An 11227-nucleotide genomic window follows, 5' to 3' on the forward strand; every position below is an offset into this window, starting at 1 on the left:
GGTACTGTAGTCAGCATTTGGTAGACCTGGGACCTGTAGTCCTCCAGGGGTTCCGGTGGTTCCTACTGGGAATAAATATCCCTGTAGGCGCGGACCCGGTGTCCGGTATATATCTCGGGGTGAGCCTGGTATGCTCCTCTGCCCCCTCGCTACTTCTTCCTTCTCCTCTCGCCTTCGGCCACACTCAAGGCCCTCACACGTGCTGTAGGCCTTGGCTCGCCTAAGCACTGCAGCCAGCGTGCTGCCTCTTCGTTGCTCTCTGAGCATCAGCACGCTCTTGGACTCTCTCCCAGTATGACTTCTGCCTAGAGACTGAGCTGCCTGGCTCCACCCTCCCTACATATATCCCTAACGGGCTCCCTCTGCTGATCTGAGGTGGTAGGGTGGAGGTATGTGAATGTGTGAGGGCCTCTTGTGGAGAAGTCCATCCATGCACCCTTCTGGGTTCTGTGGCACCAGTGCGCAGCAGGACACCACACTTAGGGCGCGCGCACGGTGCCGGTCTCTTAAAGACACAGCGCGCGCCATCCTAAAGAGTCCCTAGCCAATGGCTGGGAGACACTTATTATTTCCGGTGCCACCACCTGTTGACAGGTACCTGAGCAATGTTTTTAGTCAGTTAGTCTGCACACTTGCTAGTTCTCAGGTCCCCTGTCTGTTAGTACGTGAGAGTATCCACTAGTACCTGCCAGGACCCGCTTTTTCTTTCTCTTGCCTGCCTGTCTCTGCTTGTGCCTTTCAGCATCTGCCCGCCTACATACCAGCTGTACCTGCCTGCACCTGCTGTGCCCGCCTGAATAACAGGCGTACCTGCCTGCACCTGCCATGCCTGCCTGTGTAGCAGCTGTATCTGCCTGCACCTGCCAGTGCCTACCTGTATACCAGCTGTGCACCAGACGTTCATGCCTGTATACCAGCCGTTCCCACCAGCCGTCCCCACCACCACCTGCCGTTCCTGTGTTCCTGCAGTGATTGACTGTATCAGATGAGCTTTCCCTTTCTTGGCCATTACAGATTCCTGCCTCCTTGGGGAACAGCTGCTGTGTGTCTGAGGTCCGTCTTGGAGTAGCACCTGGTGTCCATTTGGAACCAAGTGTAACCCCACCATTAGGGGCTCTAGTGAAGAGTCAGGTGTTCACCTAGTTACGCCCCTCCGATGCTCTCCTTGGACCACTGCACAGTGGTTCCACCACCACTCCCGTTACAGAGTGCTCAGGCCATGGAACTGGCTGGCTCTCCACCCTCTCCAGTCTCTGATTTTTTTTGGAGGTCTCCCGTCTGAGGGACCAGCAGGACAAAATCATGTCCTACCTGCAGACTGTGATCATCCGATACCTTGACATCGGCAGCTGCATCCGTCACTGCTCAAGCTGTGGTGACCTCTGTCATGACTCTCCAGTCTACCAGCTATGTTTCTGGTTCCGGACCCCATCTGTCTGCCCCACCACATTATTACAGAGATCATCTCTGAGACTGGACTAATGATGGATCCCACCTGCCGTCCTGAAGTGGCCTTGTCTTTATGGCCTGAAAGCTATCCAGCTGTTTCTGGTATTCGCAAATTACTACCGCCAGTTGATTCCACATTTCTTCTCTCGGACTGCTACACTTTCTGCCCTGACCCATAAGGGTGCTAACCCTAAGTTATGGACTCAGGAAGCTGAAAGCGCCTTTCTTCCTTAAAACAGCCCTTCTCTGCAGCTCCAGTGCAGCATTGACCTGACAGTAATAAACAATTATTTTTGGAGGTGGATGCTTCCTCCTCAGGAACCATTCTTACTCAGAAGTGTCCAACTGGACGTGTCGTGACCTGCAGTTTCTTTTCCAAAGCTTTCTCAGATCCAGAATGCAACTACTCGATAGGCGATTGAGAACTGTTGGCGATTAAATTGGCTTTGGAGGAATGGCGCTTCCTACTTGAAGGAGTGAGTCATCCTGTAGTTGCCTATATTGACAAGAACTTAACCTATCGGCAGTCCGCACAGCAGAGCAGTCCACGTCAAGCCGCGAGGTCTTTGTTCTTCTCTCGCTTTTATTTTGTTCTCCATTTCCGGCCGGCAGACAGCAGCATCAAGGCAGATGCGGTTTCCAGGCCCTTTCTGTCTTCTGACCAAGAGGAGGAGCCTCAGCGCACCATTGAGTCCTCCAAGATGCTTACTGTCGCTCCGCTGTAATTGTCTTGGGTCCCATCCGAAAGACCTTCATCGCTGAGCCACATACAAGAGAGGTTCTTCACTGGGGTCGACGCGCCCCCAGGGCCGTGGGGTACTCGGCAGCCGGGCCTCTGGTTGCCGGGGGATATCTCGGTGGCTGGCCCGGTCCGTGACCCAGGGCGGTCAGTGAAATGGGGAAGCTTCTATTGTATGGGGTTTTTGGGATTTTTCATGACGCCACCTGTGGTGTCTAGTGAGGATCACCAGCGCTGCAACAGTCCTCTGAGGCAGATGGTAGCGCAGCTTGTGATGGAACAGCTCCCCACAGGTGGAGCAGGCCTCAGGGCAGTCTAGATAGGGATGGAGGTGCGCTGGGCATTGTAGTGCAGGGAGGGAAATGGCACCGGCGAAAGAAAGGGACTGAGGCAGCGCAGTGCAGTCATCCAAGATTTACTCACAGTTCTTAGACAGTCCACAGGAGCACAGTACTGGTGCAATCCTCCCGCGTCGCACTGCGTTCACCGGGCAGGGGTTCAGTCCTTCCTCAGGTAGCTCGGGTGTACCTGGCAGAACCCCATTTTCCTATGTACCTTTCTAGACTGACTTCATGCTGGGTCTTTACTCTCTCCTGCCCTGCGCTTCCCACTGTTAATCCTGTTCAGGTGCTTCGAGGTCCCCCCTGTCCGTCGGAGTTGCACAGACCTGCTTGACATTACTTTTGGATTGAAGTCAGGGCTTGGCTGGTGGTTATAGAAGCCAGAAGCCTCCGGTTTTTCCAGCCGAGGCTTGAAGCTGCACGACTGGGCCAGGGGCCGGTCCCCTTCTTGCGGCCTAGATCCTCCTGACACTTGGCAGGTTCGGGGTGTACAGGTGCCGCCTGCACTCGCCGTACTCCCCTAGGATCCTTTCAACAGAACGGAGCTTACTCCCTGCTCCCCTCCTGGGCCTCAGTCCTGGGCCCTTGTAGTGGAGCAGAGCTCCTACCGAGACTCTGCTCCCAGACTGTTCCTCTGAATGGTCCCTACTCCAACTCCCTCACTGTAAAGATGACTACCTATTTATATATCTACTGTATGAGTGCTCCCATGAACTACTTCCTCCACCCACACCCACTACTGGTTCCCCCTAACTTTGGGTTCCCCCCACCCCTGCCAGGGTCAGGGCTCAGCTGAAAACTACATTGCGTCTTGCCCCTCCTGCTGGCCTGGAGCAGTGTAGTGTTGGATGTAGGTGTTGGGGTTCCGTGCAGCACTCCCTCCTTACCTGAGTGAAGGGAGGCACCACACCTCTGAGTGAGGTGCAGGACCTCTGTGGTGACCGAACCCTCAGGGGCGCCACAGGGTCACTCATCTAAAGTGGCCGGTCATGCCGAACAGCAGCAAACGACTTTTCTCATTTCTCAGCATTATTTGTGGCCATCCCTGCACAAATATATTGCAGAAATCATCTAGGCTTGTCCATTCTGTGCTCAGAATAAGACTCCAAAACAGCCTCTGTCCTGTCAGTTATTTCCTCTGCCCATACTGTCAGCTCCCTGGCAGCACATCGCAATGGATTTCATCACCAATCTTCCAGTCTCGGCCGGAAGTACCGTCATTTGGGTAGTTGTAGACCGCTTCTCAAAGATGGACCACTTTACTCAGTTGTCTGGTCTCCCTTCCCCTCCTGTGCTTGCTGAGAAGATCATCCAGCATATCTTTCACCTTCAAGGGTTACCTCTTCATATTGTTTGTGATAGAGGCGCTCAGATTACATCTCGGTTCTGGAGAGCTACTTGTACGCTGCTAAATATAACCCTGGATGTCTCTTCTGCCTACCATACCCAATCCAATGGCTAGGTAGAATGAGTCAAACAATCCAGACCAACTTCCTGCGGCACTTTGTCAATACTCACCATAGTCATTGGGCCAAACTCCTGCCTTGGGCCGAACTCTCCTACAATAGCCACGTGAGGGAGTCCTCTGCTTAATCTCCATTTATTATTGTGTTTGGTCAACATCCTAATATTCTATTCCCTGTTGCTACTACCACTGACATTATTATGGCCAAAGCTCTCACCAAGGGCTTCTCCAGAATTTGGGAGGATACCAAGGCCGTTTTGGTGAAGTCTTCTGAACAGATGAGGAGACACGCAGACAAGAGGTGTCCTGTCCCACACCAGTTTCATCCTGGGGAAAAGGTTTGGCTATTTTTGAAGTTTGTCCAGCTCAAGCTACCTTCATACAAGTTGGGTCTTTGTTTTATTAGTCCTTTCGGGGTTCTCAAACAGATAAATACTGTATCCTACAAGCTCAAGCTCCCGGCTTCTTCACGTATCCCGAACTCATTCTATGTGTCTCTTCTCAAGCCTGTCATCCTAAACTCCTTCTTCAAGAACCCGGGTACCACTCCTGCTCCAGTTGGCTCTGAAGATGTCTTTGAGGTAGAGAATATTCTGGCTACTAAGAAGGTAACATGAAAAATCTTTTTTCTAGTAGATTAGAAGGGGTTCATTCCTGAGGAGAGGTCAAGGGAGCCCAAGGAGAAAATCCCCTATCCTTATGGAGAGATTTCTTGAGGGCCTGAAGAAGAGGAGGCATAAAGGGGAAGGTACTGTAGCATCAGCGTCCCTGCATGCTTCCAATCCTCCTCTCCCACGACAGTGACGTCGACTCACTCACCGCCCCTGGCCCTCGTCCTGCAGCTCCTCCTCTCCCTGCTGCATTTCGGGGTCTGTGCACGGGTCACAGATCCCCAGGTACTGTGCTTAGAGCGTGCACAGCCTTCCGGTCTCATAGAGAGACAGCATGCGCCATCCTAAAGTGTCCTCCAACAATTGCCTGGAGACAGTTATTATTTAAGGCACCCCCACCTGTTGGAAGGTGCCTGAGCAATGTGTTCAGTCAGTTAGTCTGCACGCTTGCTAGCTATCTGGTCCCCTGTCTGTTACTACCTGCCAGTACACGCTAGTTCCCTCTAGTACCTGCCAGTGCCTACCAGTACCCATTTTTTATTGCTCATTCCTGCCTGTCCCTGCTTGTGCCTTTCAGCATCTGCCTGCCTGCTTACCAACTGTACCTTCCTGCACCTGCTGTGCCCACCTGAATGCCAGCCGTACTTGCCTGCACCTTCCGTGTCCCTGCCAGCACGTGCCCTTCCTGTGTTCCTGTCATGCCCGCGTGTACCAGAAGAGCTTTTCCTTTCTAGGCTGTTGCAGCTCCCTCACCTGTTGGGGATCAGCTGTCGTGTTTCCGAGGTCCATCCTGAAGTAGCACCTGGTGTCCATCTGGAGCCAAATCTAACCGCACCATCAGGGGCTCTAGTGAAGAGTCAGGTGTTCACCTAGTTACGCCCCTCCAGGCTCTCCTTGGACCAATGCACAGTGGTTCCACCACCACTCCCATTACACAGTGCATGTCAAGAACATGCATACAACTGGGAACATTTGGTTTTCTTTTCTTTTGTGAAGCAAACAATAAGTAGGATAAATTAACTGAAAACTTCAATGTGCATAACTATCCATCCCCCTAAAGTCAGTACATTGTAGAGTCTCCTTTTGCGGCAATTACGGCTGCAAGTCACTTAGGATAAGTCTCTATGAGCTTTCCACATCTTGCCACTGGGATTTTTGCCCATTCCTAAAGGCAAAACCGCTCCAGCTCCTTTAAGTTAGATGGTTTCCTCTGCTGAACAGCAATCTTCAAGTCTGACCACAGATCTTCAATTGTATTAAGGTCTAGGCTTTGACTAGTCCAGTCAAAATATTTACACCTTTCCCTTTAAACCAATCAAGTGTTGCTTTAGCAGTATGCTTTGGGTCATTGCTTTGTTGGAAGGTGAACCGCTGTCCCAGTCTCAAACCACTGACAGACTTAAACATATTTTGCTCAAAAATATCCCTGTATTTTGCACAATCCATCTTCCCCTCAACTCGGACAATTTTCCCTGCCCCTACTGCCGAAAAAAATTGCCACAGCATGATGCTGCCACCACCATGTTTCACTGTGGGGATGGTGTTCTTACGGAGATGAGCTGTGTTGGTTTGGCGCCAGACATTGCGTTTACCTTGGTGGCCAAAAAGTTCAATTTTGATCTCATCTGACCAGATCACCTTCCTCCATATATTTGGGGAGTCTCCCACATGTCTTTGGCAAACTCAAAACAAACCGTACAATTTTTGTGTGTAAGTAAAGACTTTTTTCTGACAACTATTCCATAAAGTTAACCTCTATGGAGTGTACGGCTTATTGTGTATCCCAAATAATACAGCTGTTACAGTTGCCAGATAACAGTGCCATACAGAGCCCAAATAATATAACTCTTATAGAGAAGAAAAACTAGTGCCATAAAGAGCCCACATATTACATCTAGTATAGTGACAGTATAACAGTGCCATACAAAGCACAAATTATACATCTGTAATGAAGAGGAAATAACAGTGCCAATCAGAGCCCAAATATTATGCCTGCTACAGTGATGATATAACAAGGCCATACAGAACCCATATGATACATCTATTATGAGGACCATATAACAGTGCCATACAGAGCCCAAATAATACAACTCTTATGAAGAAGAAATAACAATGCCATATGGAGCCCAGATATTCTATAAACATGACTATGACAAGGGCTGGAGGTATTCTGTTGAACAAATAAGTGCACTGATACTCCAATTTTACTAATCTTAGGATGTTGTGGTCATGAGCTCCCACTAATATCCTCTTGGACTCTTGCCACGCATGCCAACATGGCACATTTCCAATCAATGATACTTAACAAGACAGGACTCAGAGATTCCTAATAACTGAAATCGTTAACCAATTACAAAGTCTTGGTTCCAGAACTGAATAGGATTTAGTTTTTCAACCTCCAGCCTTGTTATCGTTGTTAGGTCTCTATAAAGGTACTGTGGCAAGGTGGAACATCCCTCCAAAATGGACAGGAGCTGTCCAGGATTAAAAAAGTGAATTTATTTTAAAAAACAGCGCCCCATCTGCCCATAGGTTGTGCGTGGTATTGCTGTTTAGCCCCATTTACTTCCATGGAGCTCATCTGCGATACCACACACTACCAATGGACAGTTGAGTTGCTGTGTCTGGAAGGAAGGAGCCATGTTTTCCAATTCCGGTTCATAAGTTATATTTTAGGTATATTTTTAACTCAGTAATATAATAGAGTGTTAGCAGTAAAATACATTAGAAGTACCATAGATGAACGCGTTCTGAACCTGCCCTTCCTGTTCTGCTTAAGAAAATCCAGCATTATATCTAACAAAGAAAGCTGAAAGATCCGTGTTTGTCCTGGGCTTTCGCATAGCAGACACGAATCATCTACTTTCCGCGGACACAGTGATCAGTGCTGAGTCGGCGGTTTGACAGTCTCATGTTTCCTGTTTAGTCACAGGCGTGAATGGTCTATATTACATAGTGAATATGAATATGATTTTTTTGCCTTGTGTGTTACTCATTATTGTATCATTGTGTATCTTTTGCTTCTCCTGAAGTTAGGAATATGCTGATTCTGCAGATTGTATGGGATCAGGTAGGGGTTCTTGGGTATAATTGGAATTGGTAGACTCTGACACCTAGGGTATCATGGGGCACTGCTTAAGAGCAAGGACAGAAATACTACTGAGTATAGCAACCACTTATACCTCTAGATCAGAGGTACCAGGCACTGGGAGGACATCTGTCTATATGGTCTCCTTGTCCACTTACACATGGCCATGGGCCCCCAACCATAGTGGGTTCTGACATCTACTCTGGTTTGCCAAGTAGGATTAGGGGGCTTGGCTTTTGGACTACATCAAAGGTAACACTCCAAAGGGTTCACAGAAGTGAAGGACTCCACCACACTGGCAAATCCACCTTGTATATTAGAAGAGTTACCACCCCTAATCAAAGGAAACCACTATCTACCTGCAGGAGTTTCTAGTATCTAGCATCCGAAAAGCCTCTAGAAATCTGCAGCAAATTGAGTTGGTGTAGACAGTTGAAGTAATGATAGTCCCATGAGGAGCACCAAAGAACCTCAACATGTGAATCTTGATTTTGAGGAACAGGGTACCAAACCACCAAAAGAGATGTAACCTGGCAGTAAAATTGGAAGGTGATGCTCACATACACGCAATTGACAGTGGGAAACATCACCAAGAAGATACCCACAAGGCATCAAGCAAGATGTAAGAAGCTTCTGAGCAGCTTGAGAGTTCTATGGGAATTGAAGTGAGAGACTACCATACCTCAAAAGGGGGTCATGCTCTTTAGAATATTCTTCCGACTTCCCCATACAGATGAATGATCGGCTTAGTTGAGCGTTCTTGAGCTCTCTAAGGAGTAAAGCCCCCCATGTACACTTTAAACTAATATTGGCCAAACCTGTTAATATTGACGCGTTTGGCCAACAGTCTAATGTATATAGGGTCCTTGACAATTTATTGTTGGGGAAAATATAATTCCGACATGTCCAATTTCGGACTGCCGATCATATTATCTCGTGAAGTTAAGCAGACACCAGACATGTTTGGCAACGGATCCCTATCAGTGAACACAAGACAGCTTGGCCGAATGCAAGCAGCGATGTACGGAAAAGCTGGCTGAAATTGGCCAAACCAACATTTGGCCGACAGTTATCTAATGTGTATGGGGGGGCTTAAGTGAAGTCCAATCTCACATGGAAACAGCTTATATGCCTGAAGAGCAAACTAATCAGCGAATCTAGCTGTCTGAACCTTATTTCGCCCGACATCATCTGTCAATGGAGAGTCAAGGTCGAGGGGGTGCCATGTACATAACATGGCAAACTAATTGTAACGGGGCCGGGTGGTGGAACCTCTGTGCCTTGGAACAAGGAGGGACCCCGAGGGCAGGTGTTATTCTGGGGACGACCTTGTAATAGAGCAGGTGGCTCCCACGGGTCAGATAGCTGGGACTGACCGGAGTAGCGGCTGGACACAACAGGTAGGTAGCAGTCTCTGGGTGAGCAGGCGGGTGGTCACGGGAAGTGATGGAAGAGCAGGTAAGAGTCTCTTGGCTGGCAGGCAGGTGGTCACGGCAAGTGACGACGGAGCCTCCAGGTAGGCTAGCAGGCGGGTAGCAGGTGAGCGCTCCCAGGTGAGCGGGCTAGCCGGTACGGCAGGTAGCAGGCAGGTAACTGGCAGGTGCTTCCTGGTCCGCAGGTGGACTTGCCCATAGACAGACTGGCGGATGCAGGAGACAGACTGTCGGGCTGAAGAGAAAACAAGCAGGCAGACAGGACTGGAAGTCAGGCTGGCAACGGGACCTGAGGGCTGAAGCAGAGGTGAGTATGCTTTGCAACAACTTTGCTCGGGCACCTCCATTTTGGAGGCGGTGCCTTAAATATAGGAGGTCCTCCGGCAATTTGCCGGGGACTCCTTAGGACGGCGCGCGCGGTCCCTTTAAGAGAGGGGGAGCGTGCGCCCTAAGCACAGTGCCCGGGAAGGAGAGCGCGCCGGCAGCAGCGGGGGAAGGAGCACTGGAGGACACCGCGCCCGGAGCAGAAAGGTGAGAGGGACGGCGTCTCTGCCTAGCAGGGGGCAGAGACACCGATACTACACTAATGCTACAAGAATCGGGTTCAGCAGACGTTTAAATAAACCTGGGGGAATCGTGTAGGTCTCAAGAAGAGTTTCACATTTGGCTCATCTAACAAACTTTCAAAAAAGTTTTGTATTGTAAGAAAAATGTAACAGGAAGGAAAGACCCCATAGTTTTACATTCCACAACCATGTCTTATTCTCATTGTTGTCTATGCAATTGGTAGGGGATGGTTTGAATTGGAGTAGATCACAGGCCTCCTATAATCCATCAACGGTAGTTGAAGTCCCTAACCTCTGCCAAGGGGCGCCCTTGTATCAGGCAACAGGAACTCCAAAACACATTTTAATAGGTCGGCTCCTGACAAGACTACCCTTTGAGAGTCTTCACAGAGGTAGCAACAAGACCTCAGCCAACAAGATAAGTTAAGGTATCGGGGGTTCAGAGGGAAGTTCGTAGAAATATAAGGGGTCAATCACAAGCTGGAGATGGTGCAGTCTTGGGGAGTTTGCCCCACTTTGGCTTGTTACTGGCCACTGAACTGTTTAGAAGAAAATGAAAAAAGAGAACGCAATCAACATGGTCATGGAATATTTGGCCTCACTGGGTCCACCTGATTGGTTTCAGTCTTTACTGGAAGCCTGCTGCTCTATGATATCCATATGCCTTGTGCTTTTGAGGCAGCCTTCTTAAAGGGGTAATGTTCTTCAAGCCATATACTCAATTGTTTGCTTCCATTGTGCATTACTATTCTCGGAATTTACAAAACCCAATGTACCTTGCAGCGGAATTGTGAAAATATTTTTCACAAAGGAGTTTTATGTCTACATGTAAATATGAGACCTCAGGGAAGACGTTGCTTCACAGACCACAACATAGCTTTCATCTTACATAGTCATGGTCCTCCTAGGGCTATGAGAATCAATAGGACAGAAATAGCGATGTGATGATCTCTAGGCAAGAGAATGATTGGCAGTCAGCGGTCCAACAAACAGACGCAGCTAGGAGCTAGCGACCCTATTGGATAGGCTATGCCTGGCCCATAACGTAACTCACAAGAGCTTTACATGCTGCCAACTGACACTATTCACAGGATCTTTATGTAAAATACAGGTCACGTACCGATAGATCTAAACAGAATCATTACATTAAAGAGGTCTTCCCTAACTATCAAGTTATCCCCTATTTATTGGACAGGGAATAACTTGACAATCACTGAAGGTCTAACTGTAGGGACCCCCATTGGGGCTTTGCGATGTCCATCTTGAATGGGTACTTTCGATCTCTGCTCCAATCATTGTCTACGTGACTGTCAGAAATAAATGGAGCACAGAGCTGCGCTATTTCCATCAATCCTATTAATAATGAATTGAGAAAAAGTCCCACCACTGCTCCACTCAAGATGGACAGAGCCCCATTCTCAGGACCTCTTTAGGAATATTTACAGGACAAAATGAGGAAGGGCGGGCAAATACTTTTTCACATTATGGCATATATAGATTTTGCATAATTCTCCTTCCCCGGATGTTGGTGCTTT

The sequence above is a fragment of the Phyllobates terribilis genome, unplaced genomic scaffold, assembly GCF_046119375.1.
Source record: "Phyllobates terribilis strain yellow unplaced genomic scaffold, ASM4611937v1 Scaffold_7__3_contigs__length_470593459, whole genome shotgun sequence".
NCBI classification, from domain to species: Eukaryota; Metazoa; Chordata; class Amphibia; order Anura; family Dendrobatidae; genus Phyllobates; species Phyllobates terribilis.